This window comes from Ostrinia nubilalis, chromosome 19, assembly GCF_963855985.1.
Source record: "Ostrinia nubilalis chromosome 19, ilOstNubi1.1, whole genome shotgun sequence".
NCBI classification, from domain to species: domain Eukaryota; kingdom Metazoa; phylum Arthropoda; class Insecta; order Lepidoptera; family Crambidae; genus Ostrinia; species Ostrinia nubilalis.
This window is the reverse complement of record NC_087106.1, coordinates 10419085-10444267: the sequence shown is the minus strand read 5'-3', so window position 1 is coordinate 10444267 and position 25183 is coordinate 10419085. Positions and strand designations below refer to the sequence as shown.

General features: G+C 35.5%; 1 protein-coding gene across 1 annotated transcript in view; it reads right to left on the bottom strand.

The window, feature by feature from the left end:
* Positions 1 to 3629, bottom strand: part of LOC135081186 (head-specific guanylate cyclase) — a 141841-nt gene extending 138212 nt beyond the window's left edge. Inside the window, exon 1 of the mRNA XM_063975931.1 lies at positions 3540 to 3629. The gene's annotated coding sequence lies outside the window, so the exon portion shown is untranslated. The remainder of the gene's footprint in view (positions 1 to 3539) is intronic.
* Between the last annotated feature and the right edge of the window lie 21554 nt (positions 3630 to 25183).

Sequence of the window (25183 nt, the reverse complement as noted above, 5' to 3'; positions counted from 1 at the left end):
AATATTTTTTTACACGAACTAACCTACTGTTGAGAAGAAATTGCCATCTTGAATCATTTGAGAGTGTATCCAGGTACTAAAAACTTAAAGTTGCGTTACTAAATATCGTTTGACACATTCAGAAATCGAATATTCGTAATAGGATGAGGGAATGATTTTATTTGGCGGGACACATTTAAAATCGAATCATTGTTTTTATAAATTTGTTGTTGTAAGATGAAAGCTTTTATGGACAATAACAAACATCTTTCTTACATATTTGCATAATTTTATTATTAAAAATATTGATATATTTCAAGTTAATAGGCATTTTAGTAATAATTTTGGACTAAGGGACAAGGTGAGGGAATGATTTTCACGGTAATAAAGTAGCCATATCTTTTTTTTCTTTAGAGGTAATACGTTTTCTTTTTATGCAATAGTGGTATCGACAGCGTACATTCAAATAAAAAAAAGACTTATGTAATTTAATGCATGTGACTCGGCACTAATGGCTCGGGAATCAAATTTCGCAATTTGATGAGAAATACCCACCTACAAAAACTAAACTTTTCCCAACTCTACATATGAAAGTAAGACTGCCATTGGACCCGCAATTAAATTAATCAGAAAAACATAGGAGGAGTTGGAAGTTGGATACCTACAGTAAAACTATTCCACAAAAATGTAGGATTTTGTTTGTTTTACTAGACTAAAACAAATACATTCTAGCCAAGGTAGAGCATATTAAAGTAAAGCCTTAATCATTTATTCACGTTGGACACAACAGTTGGAGATGTGCCGTCAGAATTCTGAAGTAGAAAAGTAAAATCCAAAAGATCAAGAGAAAAGAAAACCCTCGTGGAAACTTAAAGTAAAATAGGTGGCTACTTGTAAATAGTTCAACAGACATTGTAGAGGGTTTATGTTAACTACATATGAGAAAGAGAGCCAAAAGGATTACAAGACTACATTTTCATTTCATTATTAGCAGGGCACCTAAGCCCACAAGCGAATTTTTTGTAGGATTTTTTCATGCTTTGTTTACGTTAACATTGATGTGTGTGTGTGTGTAATTATTTTTGATTGGAGGGACCGACTTTGAGAAAATTAGCTGGGTGTTTGGAAATTTGGAACGTTGCTCAAAATTCGATTCAATTTCAAGCATCAATCGTGGCTTTTGATCAGTTCTATTTCAATATATGTTAGAACAATCAAATAACAGAATGTATGCCTTGATTAGATCTAATTTCGCTGATAGCTCAATACTACTATAAAATACAGATTCAAGCCTATGTCATTAACTATTTAGTTAGACCAATCGTTTCTTGAATGAAGAATTAAACTTGAGATTACATAATTACGCAGATTCCACTTCCTAGCAGAACAATCGAGATAATCCCAATTACAGATTGCAACAGAATAACAAACTGATTAATAAGAGCGTCACGTATCGGTCCTAAGACGGATTCGATCGATCCTTTAGTTAGAGTAACGGTAATTCCTTTGCGTGTGAAGTATCCACCGGCCCGTAAGTTACTTGAGTATCCATCTGTGCCTATACAAATACGCCCTGTTTGCATCTGCGTGTACTTGAAACCAACCTTGGGTTAGTTATCCAACTTACTCTAATACAGGGTAGCAAAAAAATACTACTTCCAAATTTTTGATTCCTGAAATTCAGCTTTACCTAAACAACAGTTATTTATGTGTGGGATTACGACAGTTGCTTGCAATTTTTGACAATTAATATTTCATCACTTTTTTTAATGTTTTGGCATTATTGATTTTCCTTTACAAACTGAAATTAGAGTTTTCATAAGTTCAACTAACGGTAACTTTCAGCTTCAGTGCAAACAATTTTGATTGTTACCCTCTAATATAATAATAAAAGATACTTAGAATTTATTTTCCATGTTAAGTTTCAAGACACTTTGTAGGCCAATATTCATTGTAATCCGACAAACGTATTTAGTTAATAAGTTATGAACTCTACATACACACTTGGTTTAAAAGATACCCCAAAAGAAAACCTTTTCGAAAACAACTCCTAAAAGAACAAACACAAAGAAACTAAAAGCTTACTTGGTGAAAGCCCAATTCTTCACCGTGTGAATTACCACCTGCCTGTGACTCCAGTGAGAGTAGAGTTCGCACCTCATTAATAAATCAATTGAGCTAACAATCCTATCAACTAGACCCAGACTACAAACAAAGGTGACAAAAGCTTACTTATGCCCGCTCTCCTTAATCAATCCCAATCCAATTTTGTCTGTCAACTGTCAAATTTCAATCTCTATTTGATTACAGCAGGGACTGGAATTCACTGTTTCTGTCTTCCCCGAGAATTATAGTCCGGGCCTCTTCAAGGCAAGAGTGAATTGTTACTGACAGGACAGGTATGTACCATCCTAGACTTCTGCAATGCTTTGGGCTGCATAAAAAATATTATCCACAATTTTGACGTAAAATTAGCTATTTTAGACTATTTAAAGAGCATTAGCAAATACATTCGATATCTAGTAACCGCTGGACTATTTTGTACACACACAGTCTTTACACAAACATGTTTAGTCTATCTAGACTCTAGAAAATACCTCTAGAAAATAGAGGGAATGTACCATAAATTAGAGAGGTATTTTTTTTTAAAACTAAGCAGACATGTAGCAACTACTTATCAGGTAGATAACACATACTCATATAGATGCGTTCTTAAGTATGCAAAAACATATCCGTAACCCAGGGTTCTAAAATATGCCCCCAGTGACAGTGAGATTCCAACCTGCAACCGCAGGAGGCTTGTGTAAGCAATCCACCAAGCTTAGCGACCGTCATTATTTTTAGATCTAGGGATATTAACGATCTACTTATGGTAGCATTTTACGGCCTTGGCTTATTGGTTTTTGCTAAAGATGGTAACAGTTTTACCGTGGGTTTGAATTTCGTTCAAAGAAGATATTTTTGTAAAATTAATGTGTATAGTTTAAACAAATTGTTATTATGGTCTTCGGATGTAAGAAGAAGTTTCTATAGCTGTGCTATTTTGGTTAAATATTATTAATAATTGCTTATTATAAAAAAAAACAATTTAGTATTTTAGGTACTCGTAAATTATAGTAGGTTTAAGATAACATACCTTACCTTCTTTCAAAGTGTAGTAAATATTATTTAATGACGTTTGCTTCCAACACAAATTTTAATTGCGCAGTTTTATGTCAATGAAAGCAAAACAAAAGACTTGTTAAAATTGCTTGATAAATTCTTAGCTAAATCAGATCAAAGTCAAATAAAGTGCCTTAAATTATGTGTTGGTAAAACAATTAAATAAGAGAGTAAATATCAAATGATCGTAAACGTTTTTCAAAGATTATAATTTACGAAAAGCTAATTAATTTGACCTACAGACTTTTCACACAAGCATTCCATATAAGTGCTTGCTTTTAAAAACGTAATAATTAAATTAAACCAACATACCTTAATCAAAAACAAAATACACTACAAAAATTTCTCCAAAATACACTACGAAAAATTTTCTTCAAAAAAGAACACAGAATACTAACCAACCTCAGTCGTAGAAAGTTCGTAGCACAATAAAGTCACACACACACGGTCACTACCATCGCGGCTCGTAGCGGCGGACGTCCGTCCGTAGTAAGGTCTACGCGGTACTGGTTTAGACTTTGCGCACGCCGTACGCCGTGCGACAGCGAGGGCAGTGGGCCTACTTGGGTGATAGAAACCTAGTTTGGGGTTACATTTTATGGAAAATAGTTAAGAATTTAGATAAATATGACATTTTATTGAAAGAACTTTAGGGTTGGGAAAAAACTATTAATAATGGTGCAAAGAGCTTTATAATATTGGGAAGAGAGATTAAATTATCAGTAAAATATTAATGGAGAGAGATTTGTGGGTATGACTTTTGAATTGTTATTTTGAAAAAATATGACTTAGGCTGAGTTGAACCACCTTATTTTAACCGTGGCCATAACTGGTGTTTTTGTATGGAGTTTGATAGGCGTTTGTTAATGTCAAGATGAGGCCACTCAGCCTTAATTCACTGGTCAACAAAATTTTAACTTATTCGTGCCACACGGACTTTTGTGATATTTTTTACTTTAATTGGTGATTGTAAGAAAAAATAAACAGTTAAAAAAAATTTGCTAGACAAGGATTTTATTATATTGAATAATTTAAAATATTAAGAAAAAACACAGATCTCGTATATCAAAAGCTTATTTTTTCATAAATGACTTAATAATCTAAGATTTTCTTGATATGTTTAGCTTCTGGTTGGTCCCTTTTAATTGTCCAGCAGTAATCTGCGAACATAATTGGGCTCCATATGCCCTGGTACCGCTTTTCCATATTAGAAATGACCTGATGAACCTCTCACCGTGCTCGTCGCTGACAGCCCCTAAATTGTCAGAAAAATATCCAGGTGCGAGTCTAAAAATGGATCTGAAGTGACATGTTGCAATCCAACGCTTGATATGACCAATACTAGCTCGCTAACCAACTCTCTGTAGCAGTCACTCTTGTGGTTACCCAAAAAATTTACAACAACATTTTTAAAAGCCTTCCCTAAGCAGATTTTTCTAAATCTCTTAATTTTTCTTCAAATCTTGAATCATTCATATTAACTCCCTAATTTGAGGGCCAACAAAATTACCCTCTTTTATCTTTGCATCAATTTTTAGGGACAACAGATTGACTTGAAGTGGACGGTTGTGAATTGTCGTTCTCAACAGAGACGTAGTTGCAACTGGTATTAGTTCTGGCAATTTTTTACAATGAGAGACTGGTCTTAAAGCCGAAGATAAGTTAGGGTAAATAACTGTGTTTTTTTTTTTCTTGTAATTTATACCTTTTATGTCAGTGAGACAAAAATAGCAATCAGAAACGTGATCTCGCTGTTCAGTCCATATCATAAGTCAGCAAACGGCATAGATCGTGCACCTTTGTTCAAGACATCATGAGGGGATATTATGCAACAGACATGAGGGGCCCAGGATTTGTCTTGATAACTACAGAAAAACCAAAACATTGGTGATAACACTCCAAGACAAGATTCGTAAAATTTCGTCTTTGTTTTTTGAATGTAAGTTCTCCGCAAACATAACAAAAAGAGTTAGGATCATTATTACACTTCCTCGACATGTTCACAAGGTTATTAAATCCAAAAATGTGTTCAAATTCAACGACAATTTTTTTTATAACGATTTACTTGTAAGCGTTTCTGTTAATTTACTGCCGTAGTGCTAGTTATGAGTATTACCGTATCACAACAAAGATGAGGCTAATTGACATATGACAACTGTGTTTTAATAATGAGGGTAGATTGATAAAACAAAATTAGCTATCAAAGTTCGTGTGGCAAAACCAGTGTTGACCAGTGTTATCTTTGTATTGAAAGCGAATATAAGTTATATCTTACCTCATTTCAATTTACGTTTAGGAAGATTTATTAATTATTATGCTAAATACCTACAATTTTGTATTTCTAAAATAATTTACTTACATAGCAATGCCTTCAAAATAAGAGCGTATTTTACGCAAAAAACATACATTGAAATACTCAATATCCCAGTATTATACCAAAAACATTACCCCTATTCTGGGGAGTCAGGGTAAAATACGTGACTTAAATGGTGTACGTTACTCCAGCTAGAAAGTAGCTCCTAGAGTGATATGAGTAGAACATATAATTAGTTCCCAACGTGGTGTAAATGTGCGCAGAATTTGAGATTTGTGCGTGCTGTCGTTTTGGTACAAAACGGAAAAAACGATTCCTGCTGGAGTAACGTTGTTCTAGCAGGAAAATTCTAAACGAGTGATCGGAAAGAGAAAAACTGTGTACGAGCAGATAGCTTATATTTGTTCTATTATGTGAGCTGAAAATGTGATTTGTGCGTCTTCAGGTTTTCGAGATATTGCATTTCCTGCCAGGGTAACGTTTTGCAGAATGCTCTATCTCAATAAGCGTTATATGTGCGCCTATAGAATAAACACACACGAGTAGCTCTTGATTTGTGCGTATATGTGAAAGAAACATGTTTATGAAAATATTTATAAATATCAAGTAATCGAGCTTTCTTCAAAATCCGAAAAAATCGTGTAGCGCCTGAATAACAAAACATACAAGCTCACTGAAAACTGTATTCGATCCTTCTTAATACGTATTATAACCATAAAAAGTTTCAAAAACGCACATTCATGGGTCATTGAATAATATCACTAAAAGTAAATACGACGGTGCTATAACTTTGACGTCAAAATACAAGGAATCAGCTACACCAAGATGAGCGGATGTCAACCTTATAATTAGAGCGTTTATTAAACAAATATAAAATATAATATTCAGCTTCAAATGTATCGCTTAAAAAAAGATATGCACAAAAATATCAAATTGTAAATAACGGCTGGTTACCCGACCAAATTCGAATGCATACAAAAAAGCGACGGATTCATACATATCGATGACCTTCTTAACTATACTCACTAACCGGTAGAAATTTGTTGTACCGAAGTACACTGAAGTACAAAATAACAAGTAAAAAATACATTTTAATGACAAACTTTTTTTTCTTATCTCTGGCATGAGTAATGTGTATTAACCTTCGGAAGGCAACAGGGGTGACTGGTCACCCCACCAGTTCAAAAAAGTCTTGATACGTTTAGTTGCTGATGTTGTGTCTTTCTGTCGTTTGGTCTATTCTCTAATTGGTGGGAAAGCTATCAGTCGCATTCGTCAACATATAGCGTTAGGTTCCTGTTTTTGATATTTTGACACTGCTGGGGTGACTCATCACCCCTGTTGCCTTTTACGTATACTTTATTTTTTCGTGTTGCTAAAGTAAATGATTGGTTTTGGAGTAAAAATGGCTTTGTTTTCGGATGGTCAAATCGAAAAATACATTTATAGACTTGCTGATGTCAATTTCTATGATAAACGCTGCTCAGATGATAATAAGATTTCCAAAATTGAAGACACTTTCTCAGTTCAGTCGGAGGAGGAAGACTTATTTCCAATGGCGAAAAATTGTTACGACGATGACGTTCTACTAGCACAATTCGAACATAACGTGCTACTATGTAAGAACGGACATGTTTAGTCTTCTTGTTTCCATCACCTTGGAGTCAAACATCACGACGAAATATAGTAACTGTTGCGAGAGATACGAGAATTATAGAGCAATTACACATGACATTCTAAATATGAACTAGGGACCTCCTGAGGGTGCACCTTTAGCAAAGTTACAGAAGCAGGCAAGGTGAGTGCTGTGTCAAAGAAAACTGGACAAAAAAGTTAAGACATCTCGTATAAAATGTCAACTACCCTCATGCCATCAACATCGCAAAGATATTTGCTTTAACTGTGCTTAATGTTAAAAAAATATTTATTAAAAATATATAAACTGTTAAATGAAAGCATTTTTAGTTTTATAATGAAACAAAGTAATAGATCTTATCATTAATTAGTTTGATTTTTCATCACAAAGCTATTTATTTCAAATTGAAATTGTGGGGTGACTGGTCACCCCTGTTGCCTTTTACGTATACAAAAAAAGTGTTGCCTGCCGAAGGTTAAGTGCGCCTATATTATAGTTTACAATTAAGTCTTGACGTGAAATATGTGTATTATATTAATACTAGCTTCTGCCCACGGCTTCACCCGCATGAAATTTAGTTTGTCACAACACAAATCACTTTTCTTTCATGTCTATAAAACATTTTTAGCAATTTATGGCCGCTGAGGCAGGAAAGTTCCACCACAAAGTGGCGACCACGAACCGGAAGACGTGGCGTGGGCAGGCCTCCCACTAGGTTGTAGAAGACAGGACGCGGGATTGATTGACGTCGAAGGGCAGGTCAGCAAAATGAAACACAGGGCTCGATCCAAACGTGACAGTAATAGCGTGTTCAAACGGCGACTGAGGCACTCACACAATCAAAGTAACTGACAATTGTTATCTTTGTCTCGCTCACGCCTTAGTCTATCTTACTCTAATAACAATACTTATAGCCCGACCAGGAACATAAAAACCCTCGCCATGTTGCGGAAAACTAATGGTACTAATTTCTTTTAATGGCAACAGTAACTGAAAACTTCATTGACATGTCACCTTGCATGTCAGTCTATTGCTGTCAAAGTGTAAACAAACTTTATTTTAAATGTGTGCAATTGATTTTGTGAGTTAAATTGCTAAAACCTTTTTATAGTCGTGAAAGAAAAGTGGTTCACAATGTGTTAAAGTATTTTTCGAAGAGAAATACTAAGGGTTCGGACAATATTTTCATTGAATAATGTTTCCGACAAAGGTTGTCAAATTGACTGACATGTTTATCGTATAGTACAGTCCACTATGAAAATTTGCTGTAGTTTGTTTCAACTACCTATTTTAAAGTTTTTTGTCACTTTCTAAGTGTTGAATTTTATGGAATTGGGAAAGAAGTACCGAGTTTGAAGCGTTCATGACCAGACATTGCAGTTCAATATTCAAGTTCTGAATTTGATTATTGATGAATAATAAAATAAATCCTACTAGCTCGATTGATGGTTTCATTTAATTTATTTAAACCACGTTACCTATAATAATATTTTTTCGTTAATTTATGAAAATATCAAATTAGCCCGTAATCCTGAATCCTGACCTGATACATAAAGTTAGCCTATTAATTTAACACAGGTACGACTGTACTCAGTGTTGCACTATCAAATGCAATTGACGCGCTTCTATGCTAGGGTTTTTATGTTCCTGGTCAGGCTATATCTATCTTACTCTAGCAAGTACTAGCAACTATATCTATCTTACTCTAACACATTAGACAATAGTTACATTTTATTACTACGAGTGTTTACAGTTTCTATACAAAGGTTCTACCGTTAACATTGTGGACCGACGATCTGGTGAAGGTTGCGGAAGCTGGATGCGAGTGGCGCAGGACTGGTGTTTGTGGAAATCCTTGAGGGAGGCCTTTGTCCAGTAGTGTCTTGTCTTTCGAACGATATTGATCTGTGATTTTACGTCATGATTAAATACTTTTTAAGATTAATTGATAAGAGATTCTTAAGAAGAGAAATAATAAGGGTTTTTCATTTGATGTGGTTACAAATTGTATTTATTTTTCATTAACAATCTAAAATACGACTATTTTAAATAATTGCCAAAACATTTGAACACGACTGTACTAACAACAGCTTAAGTTTAATACACTCAATGTGAAAGGTCATCGATGTGTATGAATCCGTCGCTTTTTTGTATGCATTCAAATTTGGTCGGGTAATCAGCCGTTATTTACAATTTGATATTTTTGTGCATATCTTTTTTTAAGCGATACATTTCAAGCTGAATATTATCCCAACTAATATTATAAATGCGAAAGTAACTCTGTCTGTCTGTCTGTCTGTCTGTCTGTCTGTCTGTCTGTCTGTCTGTTACGCTTTCCCGCTTAAACCTCGCAACCGATTTTGATGAAATTTGGCATAGAGATAGTTTGAGTCCCGGGAAAGAACATAGGATAGTTTTTATCCCGGTTTTTGAAACAGGGACGCGCGCGATAAAGTTTTTCTGTGACAGACAAAATTCCACGCGGGCGAAGCCGCGGGCGGAAAGCTAGTATTTTATATTTGTTTAATAAACGCTCTAATTATAAGGTTGACATCAGCTCATCTTGGTGTAGCTGATTCCTTGTATTTTGACGTCAAAGTTATAGCACCGTCGTATTTACTTTTAGTGATATTATTCAATGACCCATGAATGTGCGTTTTTGAAACTTTTTATGGTTATAATACGTATTAAGAAGGATCGAATACAGTTTTCAGTGAGCTTGTATGTTTTGTTATTCAGGCGCTACACGATTTTTTCGGATTTTGAAGAAAGCTCGATTACTTGATATTTATAAATATTTTCATAAACATGTTTCTTTCACATATACGCACAAATCAAGAGCTACTCGTGTGTGTTTATTCTATAGGCGCACATATAACGGTTATTGAGATAGAGCATTCTGCAAAACGTTACCCTGGCAGGAAATGCAATATCTCGAAAACCTGAAGACGCACAAATCACATTTTCAGCTCACATAATAGAACAAATATAAGCTATCTGCTCGTACACAGTTTTTCTCTTTCCGATCATTCGTTTAGAATTTTCCTGCTAGAACAACGTTACTCCAGCAAGAATCGTTTTTTCCGTTTTGTACCAAAACGACAGCACGCACAAATCTCAAATTCTGCGCACATTTACACCACGTTGGGAACTAATTATACGTTCTACTCATATCACTCTAGGAGCTACTTTCCAGCTGGAGTAACGTACACACTTAAATGGTATATGCAATACTGTTACAATAAAACCTTCACTTCCATATTTTCTGAGACTAATAACAAAAACTTGTCCTCGTAGTTATTTTGTTCGCAGTCTTTCTAAGAATTATTATTCATGGGCAGAACTTTATTTGATAAATCCATTATATTCCTTTCATACGGGCTTAGTAATGAAAAAAAGGCGATACTGGTTCGACTTATTAAAGTAGTTTATTTCAGGAATGAAGCCTTCATAGTTTTAGACACGTGCTAATATAAGAGACCCTCTAGACTACAGAGTTGGTACAAACTTTTTATCGCCCGATAATTTGGTCGGCTTCAATCAGAAGATCATTATGAGGAATCGGTTGATACTAACGCCCGTATTCACAAACATTACTATGAGGTCTCACAGTGCGCGTAGATGCATAGGGTGACACACGAACCAATCTAACGCCCGTATTCACAAACGATGCTTGCTTAAGTGAAGCAGCAAATTGAACGTACAGGGTTGAATAGAGCTCTATGATTGGTTCATGAGTCACTCTGTGCGTCCACGCGCACTGTGAGACCTCATAGTAATGTTTGTGAGTACGGGCGACAGAGTTCTATTCAATTCTCCAAAAAAGAAGAGAAAACACATACTTAATAAGCAAAATAGTCGAATAAACTCGTCGACTTCGCGTTGAGTGACTTGACTTACATTCCGTAAATGTAGGAATTAGATGTTACAACCTATTTGTAGATAATGTGATTAACCCAAGTAAATAAATATGTTTATATTTGTGACAAATTAAATTCAATTATCAGTTCGTTTCGTCATTTTTGACCTGTGTGCTTACCATGAGTTAACGTTAGGTGTGCTCGCGACTGCGTAAAAAATGACAATAATTGTATGACAGATTATACAGCGCCTCTAGCGGTTACTTTCAAGAATTAGAATCTTCATAGATGTTTTTGACACATTCGTTAGCGACCACGACTAACGTAAACTCATGGTAAACGCACTGTTTACAGCAAGCGTTAACAAAATTGTATCTGTCAAAGTGTCATTTTGTCTACAAGCAGAAGAGAATCAACCTTCGTGTTTGGAAGCAGTATGCGATACGATGTTTGCTTCCGTAAAAATATCTTTACTCTTAAATAAAAGTGTACGTAATCAAATATGGTGGGAGTTTCCTCAACGATTTCCCTCTTGCAGAATATTGTATTAGTCCGTTTAAAGGACGAAGCACACTTATCAACTCTGAAACGGATGGTAACCGTATCAACTCGAGGCGGTCAGTATTCATTGTATGAAACTCCACACTTAAAATCAGGTGAGATTGTGGCCAAATACCTGCCTCATCTTATTTAATTTAATATTTTATATATTTATATTTTATATAATATTTTAAATGCGAAAGTTTGGATGTCTGGATGTCTGGATGTTTGGATGTTTGTTACTCTTTCTCGCAAAAACTACGGAACGGATTTTGATGAAACTTTACAGTATTATTGTTTATAACCCAGAATAACATATAGGCTATAATTTATGACGATCTGTGACAAACTAAATTTCACGCGGGTGAAGCCGCGGGCAAAAGCTAGTTATGCATAAAATAAAACTTATCCGCACCGTAATGTAAATGCCTCGCCTTGCGATTGTCAGCTCGGCGAAAGGCGATACGTTGTTGATCCCTTTCCGGGTTGATAAGTGTGCTATGACCTTTATTCCGCAATTCATGTACACATCAACGTAAACACCGTGGCTTCTTATAATAATGTATTCGTAATAGGTACCACTTTGCAATAAAGGTTTGTAGCATGATATGCTGTCATCTTTTTAAATATGCTTAGAGCACACACAATCATCCCATCTTAGGGATTTAGTAGTAAATAAGTCGGCGGATAAAATCAGTTTGTTCAAACAGTTTTTGTGGATTTGAGATGTTTGTAATCCTATTTTATTAGAGATAGTAAATGTCAGCTCTGTAAGTAGATTGGGTATGAAAATACCTATAGAACTGTGTAAGAATCTCTCCAATCTCACATTATTGAAAGTGATGCACTGCACTGATGAGCCGTGTTCGGTCGTGGTCCACGTGCTTAGTTCACCTGGGTGGACCACGAGCACTTTTTTGTCAGTAGTACACCTAAATTATGAGTACTAGTAGTAGTACAAATCAAAAATGTCTATAGTCCGTGGTCCTCCTGTATTTTTATCGAAGGTTTGTTGTTTGAATCAGATGTTTACTTTTACAGATTAGTAACATTTAAGATGCTACTTACAGTATTTTGACATCAGTGACTGAGTTTCTTGCGCTGCTTTTTCTCAGCACTGGCCCATTTATTATCCAAAAGCAGTGGTAGGGTAAATACTGGGACGTGTAAAAGTGCTTTTTAAAAGCCTACTTGCATAAATAAATAAGTTTTATAAGTTTTTTATGAGTTTTTAGGACGATGTGATGCCATCTGTACATGGTTCGGCTCTATTTTTATAAAAACTTGATAATATGACGTACAAAGTGTACGCAAACGTCATCGACACGTCAAACTGACAGCCAAGTGGCATTTAACGAGCATTATTTCGTTATTTCCGATTGGCCTACATGCAATAATATTAAACGAGGAGAATGCAAACTCCAATAAACTTTTTATGAAAAATCATTATTTTTATTAAAATATACCGTTTTATTTTGTTCAATACCACAATATTCAGTTTCAATATGAAACCTTGTTTTATTTGTGCTTTGAGTTATCAGGATAACTCGTAAAAATTTTAATTCCTAAAATTCATTTTATTTTTTCAATAAGACTTTTAAAATAGCACTTCTCTATTTTACTATTATGGAAGTATTTAACTGTCTATAAAGTTAGTTAAAATTACTGAATATTTGAGCCATAAAAAATGAATTATAAAAACAATAATTAGATAGCAAAATAACAGAACATGTAAAATCTGAATTAGATTAAATAAAATTAAGTGGACTAGTTCAAGGTTTTCATGAGCCAGGGGACTGTCTTCGCTGAAAATCAAAAGAAACGATTTGACTAGGAAAAATATACTTATTATGTAAGCTATTTATAATTGGTATTGCACTTAACTCAGTCAGTACATGTGGTATGGGAGCGGCACGGGAGGGGTGATATTGATATACCTACGACGTGACAGGGCATACGCCATACAAATCTGAAGTCTTGCTGAAGTTGGACCGTCACAAAACCACCCGCTCGCCGCTTCCATACCTCACGCATTGAGTTATGAGCTAGATTTATAGAACCTTTATTTAACACGTCAGTTATTGCATTAACCTATTACAGTCACAAAAGGTCAAACTTAACCGTTTTTCGTCTGACGAACATCAACCTCGGAATACAAAATGTGCACGATACACGAACCACTTGACGTCCCAAAGTGGAGCGAGTGTATATTAATGTTTAATAAATGGTGGGAACTAATAGCTTCATTTTATTGTTGTTTTGCTTTTTGAAGAGAGGGATTTTTCTTGGAGATCATCGGTGGGCTGAGTGTGAGTTTACATCAAACGCGCTCACTATTGAGCGCGTTTAAAAAAATTATGAAAATTTTAGTTTTTGGCTCTGTACAATCCGTCATACATTTAATGTAAAAAATCGGGCACAACTATCGGCCTACGAAAAATCAACGGTGTGCGCCTACGGTTTGATTCACGATTCTTCATTTTTCGATTAGCCAGTCAATTCTGGTTCTGGAACGGAATTCAATTAGAAACCGAAAATATAGGCGCTTGGAAAGACAGGTGCTATTATCGAGAAGTCAGTGGCTAAATTCGGAATATCGATTCTTCCTATGAAATTGAATACTCGACCACAAGTATTCCATGTTCACGAAACTTGTGATATTCCTAAGGTCGATTTTGTATTTTCACGTGTCTGTCACTGTCATTCATGCAGATTTGCAGGTTTAGGCGAAAATGCAGGAAATATCTAAATGTATATAACTCAAAGGTGACTGACTGACTGACTGACATAGTGATCTATCAACGTACAGCCCAAACCACTGGACGGATCGGGCTGAAATTTGGCATGCAGGTAGATGCTATTACGTAGGCATCCGCTAAAAAAGGATTTTACGAAACTCCACGGAACGGAATCCACGCGTACGAAGTCGCGGGCGGCCGCTAGTCTAAAATATACCAACAATGTTGTAGAGACATGCCATTGAGTATAACATCAAAGATTATGTAATAAGTAAAACTATATTAATCTTATTCGTTCGTTTCAGCTAAATAAACTTCCACTGCTGGACAAAAGCCCCCTAAGGATTTCCAGAATGACCGGTCCTGCGCTACCAGGCACTTCCTGCGACTTTCACCAGATCGTCGGTCCACCGACCGATATATCTTATATGAGTGTTGCAGCTAAATCAGCTTCAGAACCCCAATAACCATCCAGTTAATTTAAAACCAGCAATTTATTGTAGCCACGAGCACTTTAACTCACAAACTAGTGGATTCAAGGAAATTTTCTCAAATTTTCAACTCGAGTGATGCAATGGAAAAAACCGAAACAACTCTATAAATCTGTGAACAAAAAACGACCTTAAAATCTTACAGGCACGATTCAAATCGTCTTAACAAAAATAGTCGACTCAGCCAAGAAAAGCCAACATTTTGCTAGTTACAATCTGTATTGTTACGTCGAGCGGAAGTGTTTTGTTGGTGCCAAATAAAAATAAACCTTATTTCGTTCTGCTGAGGTTGTGTTTTGTGCGACTGTAACGTTTATCAAGGCACACTTAAAAGGGCTGGAAGCAGAAATTGCATGCTTTGTCATATAAATTCATTCTCTCAATATTGTTTTGGCTGTATTTACACTTTCTAATTGCAATGACATCAAAAACAATTGTATAATTCCATGAAAAAGACGGTTCTTACAGCCCGTAAGAACTCTCTATGGCCCTGTAATTAAATTCTTGAAGTTTCTTGGCTTTGGGTTCGATTTCTGGAGCACACAACATCGCAGTCTCAGGGAAAAAAAATGAAAATATAAAAAACAAAATACTAAAATTCGGCAAAATGCAAAATCTCAGAAAAAACAATGTCGAATCTAAAAAACAAAACACTGCTTGCATAGTCTTATAAGCCAAAGGAGACGGAGAGATTTTGCTAAGTTATCCACTAATTCGCTCGGGAGCAATCTCGCATCCACTACAGAAACTTGGAGGTCTTTAGTCCATTTGGGAATCACTGTGATACTTTTGCCAGCGATCTGTTTGAAGAAAGATTTAGCGGTAAAGTTTTGGGAGTTTCGTTCGTAATAAAATTATCTTTTGGATTATATTCAGGGGCGTTTTGTTTTCATATTTCGAGGTAGGCAGCAAGCGCTTTCATATTTATGAAAATTGTTTTTTTATTATTACACTTACATAATGTCAGATTTTATTATTATTTTACTTATCGTTCTGTCGTTCTACTTATTACCTTTTCAGTCTTACACCCGTATTCACAAACATTACTATGAGGTATCACAGTACGCGTCGACGCACAGGGTCACACACAAACCAATCAAAGAGCTCTATTTAACGCTGTGCGTTCGATTTGCTGCTTCACCTAAGCAAGTATCGTTTGTGAATACGGATGTTAAATCACTGAGTCGACTTGAAGAAAATTGGTATATCTGTAAAAAGCATAGGATAGTAGGTTATTGACCCAGTTTTTGAAAGGAAAACACACGTGCGATATAGATTTTTCTATGATAGTGAGGCGGACAGAACTAGTTTATTATGTTTATCGAAAAAATAACTAATAAACCACCAAAATACTGACGACATACCAAACAAAATCGCTAAAATCAAGTGGCAGTGGGTGGGGCACATAGCTCGTAGAACTGATGGCCGCTGGGGCAAACGGGACTATTCCCGCCTCTCGTTCCCACCACTGCAACTCCTGTGTAGCCAGGATCTACAGCTTGACCGCCACAAAAACCCAACCAATGAAGGTCAAGTTTGTCCCAGGGGAAAGTTAAACTGTCATTGGACCCGCAACGAAATTAATCAGAAGAACATAGGAGGAGTTCGAAATTAAGGATCGACTTCCCTCCATTACAAAGCGGATGACAGGTGACAAACAAAGGTCGCTGGGGCAAGAAAGTTCTTGAATGGCGACCACGAGCCGGAAGACGTAGCGTGGGCAGGGCTCCCACTAGGTGGACCGACGATCTGGTGAAGGTCGCGGGAGGTGCCTGGATGCGAGCGGCGCAGGAACCGGTCTTTGTGGAAATCCTTGGGGCTGAAACGAACGAAACAACGAAAAAAGTGATTTTTCAATTTGTATCCCGCCTGGAACTGATCAGGATTGGTCCCTTGAAACAAAAAAGTTTCACTCTCTTTTTCAGATCCGATGAGAAAATTCCTATAATTGTTTGCCATTTAACACCATCCAAAGTATCACCGATCCCATTGTTTGAACCAAAGACTCATATTCCGCAAACTCGTCTCATGTTTCCGATAAGCAAATGGAAATGCGAGTAAAAACGAAGCAATGTTAATTCACCCGTAGGCAGATATAAGCTCATTGTTCGATTCGATGCCTTTACACGACACGACATTTGGACGAAAAAAAATGCAATTGCGTGTGCGATATGCAATGTTTTTCATCCGACGAAAAAAGAGGGGTTTTAGACGCCTAGGTTTGTAGCGTAAGTAGCTTCCACGAAAGATGACGAGATTTATAGAGCTAACTTCATATGTGTTTATTTAAATCATAGGATAGTTCAGTGTCGGTCGGCCTAGTGCTTTATTTACTCTTTACATAAAACCATGCATGTTGAATCAAATCAAGCATTAGAATTTATCGCACACTTGCGCTCTAAGTCAGTCCTTCGGCCTAATCGTCACTTACCATCAGGTGAGATACAGGCCAAGAGCTTCCTCGTTGTGGATAAAAAAAAAGTATTAGATCAGTCTTATAAACACCGCTTAAAACTCAAAATAAATACAGATTGTCCTGTAAATACCCAGCTATTTGAGTTCAAGTCATTAAAAGCCGCAATATATACCTACTCGAGCTTAAAAACAAACTTTTGTGCCGATCTGTAACAGAGGGCTTAGTGTGAGTTTGCATCAAACGTCCTCGAACCCGAGCGCGTTAAAAAATAAATGAAAATGTTAGTTCTTGAAAGTTTCCGCTAGGGGCGCTGTACAATCCGTCATACATTTAATGTCACTTTTTTACGCAGTCACTAGTGAAGACGTTTAATGTAAACTCACACTAAGCCCTGTGCTGCTCTTGTGGCTTTTTTACTGATAGCCCGAAGTGCATGGTTATAAATTGTCGTGCCATGTAAAAGCTCTCATCGTTTAATTTTAACGGGAGCATCTGCCGTTACGTCGTTATTAACGATCGCCGGCTCTAACGATCCGATGTAATTATTACTAATTTTAATGAGTAACGAGTGTTGGGTAGTCGGATTATTTTGATTGTTTTATTTTTCAGAAACAATGTTTAAATACAACGGTTTTGATTCGTTGCACAAACAATTTACTCACGAATCATTAACGGATATTAATGAATGTAAAATTAAAGTTTGTATTTTTTAAAATAAAGCCGTGGTCCAGCTTCTGCTTGTTTTCAGTCTAAAAAGGAAAAAGTTTGCTTTTCAGGCCGGATATTTATTAGTTCAATTACAATTGATAGACATATGCTTTATTAACATGAAACAATTTCAAAAATCATTTTAATTTAGCAAAAAAAAAAACTAGTAAACAAACAAACATATTCCCAGAATATCTGCGTCCAATAAAATCAAACATAAACGAAATATTTTATTGTAACTAGTTTTGGTATTGATACTGCTAACATAAATAAATATTCAAAACCAGTTAAATATTTCATTGCTTATTTAAACAAACCGTGAAACGTTTAATAGACTCATTTGTTTACTTTAAAACACGCGTAAATATTCACTAAAATATTGATATAGGCAACATCATCTATCTATACTAATATTATAAAGCTAAAGCGTTTGTGGGCACTTCTTCGAAATCGCATTCTTCGGCTGATTCATATGGACAAATTTCAAATTCAATTTTAGGTTTGTAACATAGACTCATATGAAAATAGGTACACCCAATAACATATATTTGGATAAGGGACTCGTTTTTGTAAAGCAGTTTTCAAGATATCGACGTTCAAATATTTTGTGCCCATATGAATCAGAATTTGTTACATATTAATCAAAAATAGAAATAAAATTTATGATATTTATGTACAATTGGCTCTAAATTAAGAAAATAATCATACCTATAACAAAAACAATGATCTGTTGTTATGAAAAAATGCAACGATTCCACAATAATTCGTGAAAAAACATTTTTTTGAAACTTTAGTATACATCCATAATATTTTGTCATCATCATAATCATTTCAACTGAACATAAGCCTCTCCCAATGATTTACATAATGACCGGTTGGTAGCGGCCAGCATACTGCGCCTTCCTGTGGGAGGACGTTCTACACTGAGCTTTCCGGCACGTAGCTTCCACTCCAGAAACGTGCTATCCCATCGGCCATCATGTCTGTATACTATGTGTCCTGCCCATTATCACTTCAGCTTGCTAAAACATCGGACTATGCGACCATGCGACTTTAGATCGTTTACGGATCTCCTCATTACAGATTCGATTGCATAAAAAAAACAAGCATAGTCCACTCCATAGTACACTATGCAACTTTGTGGTTCGTAAGCCTACAGTGAGAGGTCGCTTTTCAGTACAATTTGTCATCACTGATAAACACACACTGGATGTAGACTTTCATCTTATGGCACTAAGATATTTTAGATGACACTACCGAGCTGTATCACTTATCCAAGCTATTGTTGTTAAGACGTCCACCTACAAAGTGAAGAAGGTGAAATGAGATTATATAGGTTGTGGCAATGGCAATCAGTTAATCTCGAAATCATTGGAGGCCTATGCTCAGCAGTATATTATTATGTGCTATGGACGCCATAAGTGTATCTGAAATAATAATAAAAATAAATAAATCGTTGGGCAATTTCATACAGCACCATTTAGCTACAAAATAAGCAACTAATATGCTTGTGTTATGGTTGCTAGCTTAACGGATATACTACTTATTTACTGTTTAAACACAAATTATTCTTAACATAAAAATGATAATGTTTTTTTTATTCATAACAAGACCGCAATCGCACCTGGTTTTAAGTGAGATGCAGTCTGGGATGTCATTCTTAGTTAAAAAACCCTTTTTTGGTGCTTGAAAGACCAAAAACTAATTTATTTTATGATTCATATAGGGCCCTGACCATATGAATCACGCACAGATAAATCAGTTTTTTGCCTAAAATCGAGCAAAACTCGTAGTACATACAGACTACAGTGTTGTCATTTTTCTACATGAATATATAACCCAAAAGCATCACAAGAAAGACAGATTAGATTTTTAATGCAATAATGTAATTTTATAAAGTAGGCATTGTAATCAGCATGCCACCTGAACCAAGCACAGATGAATCAAGTATTTGCCTTCGTCACACCGGGTTCTAAGCCAACCAGCTCCACGTCTGCCTTCTAGCTCATCCGTTGCAAGATGGGCTTGCCTCCACGCCAGAAACCAGACTCTCATGATTAAAACCTGACCAGTTATGGTCAAGAATAGCTCACGCCATATGAATCAGTATTTTATGCCGGACACTGCTTATTTATTTTTTTGCGAACAAACTAACTTAATTAAAATTATGACACATTTTTTTTGTAGAAGGACAACTCATTAGCTTTCGAAATAATTTTAATTTATATTGATATATCAAAAGGAAAATGCTACATCAACCATTTTGTTCCGGAAAATGGCTAACGGACACACCATATGAATCAGAGAATCATACTTCAAATATTTTTATTTTGTATAAAGACAGCAATTATGTCAAAAATGTAATTTGCGCCAGATACGTCTATAGGTAAGCTATACGAAAAAAAATACTGCATGCCATTTTGTTAGCTGGTTACAGAACTATACCCAAAGACATCGAAAATTTTGCCTCCGAAGAAATACCCTTGTTTGTTTGTTTGTATCTCAGGAACTACTGGTCCAGTTTTAAATGTTATTTTAATGTGGGATAGCCCATTTATCAAGGAAGACAGACTTAAGGCTATATAACATCACCCTACAGCCAGTAGGGGCGGAGCAATAAAGAAAACTGTTGCAAAAACGGGAAATCTATTCAAACTATTTTCACGCGTACGAAGTCGCGGGCTCAGCTAGTGCGTAAATTATATTCAGAGAAATATTGGCATAGTAAACATAATCCGTAGTGCAATAAAATACAAATTTATTACTGGAAATGAAATCACATCCGTAGATTTATTCGTGGGCAGAGTTTTAAATTAATGAGGGACATTAATCATGTCTAAATAAAACAATGATAAGTATAAAATATGACTGAATGTAGTATAATTTACGGATGGTTCTGGAAACCATGTTTGGAAGGTTCAAATGGGAACTTTTATGGGGTACCTATTAGTATGAGAATTTAAGTAACTATGTAGGTACTTAAAATAAACTTTAAAGGGTGTAGATAATATTATGGTATAGTAAAAAAAGAGGCAAACGAGCAGACGGATCACCTGTCCATTTAAAATGGAGAAATCCATACTAATGGAATGAATAAGTTTATTTTATTTGCTGTTGAAAGAGACCTAACACAATCTAATTATTTATCAAGCTTGGTAAAAATATACAATTGTAACTTAGAATCCAGAAATAAGAAATGAAAATCTTACTCAATTAAAAATAAGTATAATGACCTACAAATACTTGCAGTAAGTTATAATTACACCTATAATAACTACATACTAAACAAACGTCCTCCAAACATCACTTAATCAATAAACAACAAGATTATCATAATTATCCGAGCATCTCCCATTAATATTCATTATTACATCGCCCTGAATACCCAATCGGAGAACAATAGTGCGTCAACTACGCCATGACTACGCTATCAGGAATCGAGTGACAGGTCGGCCATTGTCTCAGTGTGTGGTCAATAAAGGCTGATTGGGTGGGTAATTCTAATCATATACAATGACAGCGTTATACAGGGTGGAATTTTGAAATGCCACCTGGAGGGAAAGTTCTCTTAATATTGTAAATATAATTTTTTTCTCAAAGAAAACATTTCTTTATTTTGTAAAAGAAATAGAATTGCATTCAAAAATTTCCAAAAATTTGCTTGCCACACCCGGGAATCGAACCAAATAATATCTGCTAAAAATTACATCCTGTATTTTTATTATACAGGGTGACTGGAACTGAACCCGCCATAGCTAATACGCGTATAGAGGAGGTCATTTGCTAATTATTGAACCTTACTTTCTATAGTTTAGGAGATATGTCAATTTTTAAACATTTTTCAGATTTTTCCGAAATTTTACCTATAAACTGCTTAAATTTTTTTCTCGCATGATTTTAACCGATTTTTTTATTTGATACTAATATCGAATAAACTTTTAGTTAAATAAAATAAATTTCAGATCCAGATAATGATTGAATAACTAGCCACGAGCCGCCAAAGTTCAACAAAAGTACAAACCACGACAAATAAAATTAAAGTTCGAATTCGATTTAAAAAAAAGCTAATGGTGATAATGGATTGCCAATGATCTTCGGAAAAATCTAAAAAAAGTATAAAAATTGACATATCTCCTAAACTATAAAACTTTAGTCATAGAAAGTAAGGTTCAATAATTAGCAAATGACCTCCTCTATACGCGTATTAGCTATGGCGGGTTCAGTTCCAGTTACCCTGTATAGATTGTTAGGGTTAAGTATAAGCATGAAATCTCTCTAACAAACTTGATAAATCAAATGGAAAGAAAACCATGAAATCTTATATTATTTTAATTATGGACAGAAAATTGTATGGTATGGTAGTGAATTTTCGAAAAATTTTTCGAAAATCTTTGAATGCAGTTCTCTTTCTTTTCAAAAATAAAGGAATGTTTTCTTTCAGTAAAATTTTCTATCTACAATATTAAGAGTACTTTCCCTCCAGGTGGCATTACAAAATTCCACCCTGTATGCAATGTTATGTACAAACCCTCGTGTGTACAGGATTTGTTTAAGCTCATCTGCTTGTGAACTAGGAAGGTGTCAAAATCAATGTGAAAAAGAAGGTTTTGAGAGGTTTCATCATGACCATCATCATTTCAGCCACAGGACGTCCACTGCTGAACATAGGCCTCCCCCAATGACTGCCACGTCGCACGGTTGGTAGCGGCCTGCAACGGTTGGTAGCGGCCTGCATCCAGCGCCTTTCTGCTACCTTTATCAGGTCAGTTCACAAACAATGCTTGCTTAAGTGAAGCAGAAAATCAAACACACTGCGTTGAATAAAGCTCTGTGATTGTGTCGCCCTGTGAGACCTCATAGTAATGTTTGTGAATACAGGCGTAAGTGACTTCACATGAAATGATTATGTTCTTGATTACATTCTCTTAGAGCTCAAATTACTAGTTAACGTTAGATCAAACGTCTATAACTGATTGATTAGCAGCACATAGCGTGAATTATGCGGTTAATTGGAGACCAAGATTCAATATTGGCTATTAATCTAGAGCAAAATTAATGGTGAATAAATAATCAACCGGTTTGTGAATTGGTTTTGGGAGAACCGGCTCGTGATTGGTACTAATGACGTCATATCTCCAGTATTATGTATATGGAATTGGATACTTACTTGGAATGAGGAATAAGCGGGTTAATTCTACTTATTTGTATCGATTAGTGGTAAATAAACACTAGCACTCATATGTAGGCTTTGTCCGCACGATGAAAAGATGAATGGTGATTTTTATTAGTACTTAATTCTTAGAGATTCTTAGTTTGTATTTTTTTTTATAAAAAACTATTTGGTGATTTTTTTCTTGCTGTCACCACTGATACCATACTAAAATATATTCACAATGATAAGGTAAAAAAAACTTTTGGCTACTGTTAAAACGTCTCATAAAATAAAATTCACTTTATTCAACTTTTACTCCTACTTTCAAACAAACGCAATGTCGGATTTGTTAGTTTGTTCAATCACGACACTTTAAAATATTTATTCACTAACAGTCATTTAGAATTCATATTTATATTCAACGATCAAAGTAATAATTTCATTTATCAGTTTTAAAATAATGAAAATTTTAAAACATTAAAACTAAAATTTTGGCACGAACACGTATTCGCAGATGGATCTGGCACTGACGGTAGAAAGTTTTGAGCCGTTTTCAAAATGAAATATTGTTTTTGTTGGCTCTACTACATAGTTTGCGTTTAAAAAGAAATTATTGTAATAGCGATTATGCTGGTGAGAGAGACTTCCTTTCAGTGTCATCAAAAATGTTAACAAGAAAATTAGTCAAGAAAATTTTCACGAGTTTTGTCAGCAGAATTTATTTCACACTTCAAAAACTCGCTAATCCCAATATTGTTTAGGTATTTCATTATGAAATCAAGCATATTTTTAGTGAAATTGGAAATTAGAAAGTTCGGTGATAACGTAAATCAGCCTTATTGGTTTTTGAAATGGCCTAAGTTATTCAGTTCTATGTTTTTAAATTCTTTGTTAGTATGTAGGCCCTTTTCAGGGCCGCTTATACACATCGCAATATAGCTTGTCTTACCACCACTTCGGGAAAACACTGATCCTTAGAAGAAGTAGCGAAAGAAACCTGTCACCTTTGTTTTACATGTTACAGGAAAAACAAAACAGTGATAAGTGCGAGAAATGCCGGTAAAAGGTAGCAGGAAGGCGCTGGATGTAGGCCGGTATCAATCGACCTTTATGGAAATCATTGGGGGAGGCCTATTTTCAGCAGTGGACGTCGTAGGTATGGCTGAAATGATGATGATGAGGCAGGTAAAGTCCCTGTGCTTTCTTGTCATTTCATAAATGTCCTGAAACATGGTTTAGTGAAAAATCCGTTAGCTATTGCGTATCTTTTTCAGCAAATATAGAGGCAGATTTACTAGTAGGTACACACTGAAAACCAGCGCCGTGGCCTTCGTCACCGTGGGCCACGGCATATGCTGAGTGGGGTCCCGTTGCAGTGGGCATCTTGTTGGTTTTTCTTCTTCCATTATTATGTGCCACTGTCATGTCTATGTAATTGCCTGTATTTGTGTGTTGTCCATTGTAATAAATGTATCTTTCTTTCTTTCTTTCTAGTAGAAAATTTAAAGAAAATCTATTTCCATTGCAAAGTTGCAAGTCCACGCCCTAACTCCAACATCTAATTCCACCTATCCCATACCTTGAAGACGTGGCAATTAGGGCTGCCATAAACGAGTCGTAAAGCGTAAGGCCGCGCGTGTTTGCTTCCAATCAACTAACGTGAGCTTGGCCGTTAAATTCAGTTTGAGGTTTCTTTTATAAATTTAAAATGTTGAGGCTTTAGATCTTATTGCTAATGGTTTTAAGGAAGTGCAAAGAAACCCAATAGATTAATTAAACCAAATTATAAGTAAAACGCAGCGTGAGACGTCCATTCACAAGGTAGATTCAGATTGCATAAGATTGGTAATTCATTTACCTATGGGAAAATGTATTAAATTCTTTAATAAATTACCACAAACTGTTGTAGAACTACCCATTCATAAATTCAAAGCACATATTAAAAGTACCTTAATGAAAAAGGGCTACTATAAAGTCGATGATTATTTAAAAGATAAAAATGTTTGGGATACGTTACTGCCTAGCTCGCATAAATATTTATAACTTTGTACATTTTAAAGCATGTAAACCTTTGAAAAAGAGGCTGACAATAGTGACTGAGTTTCTTGCGCTGCTTCTTCTCAGCACTGGCCCATTTATTGTCCTGAAGCAGTGGTAGGGTTAATACTGGGACGTGTAAAAGTGCTT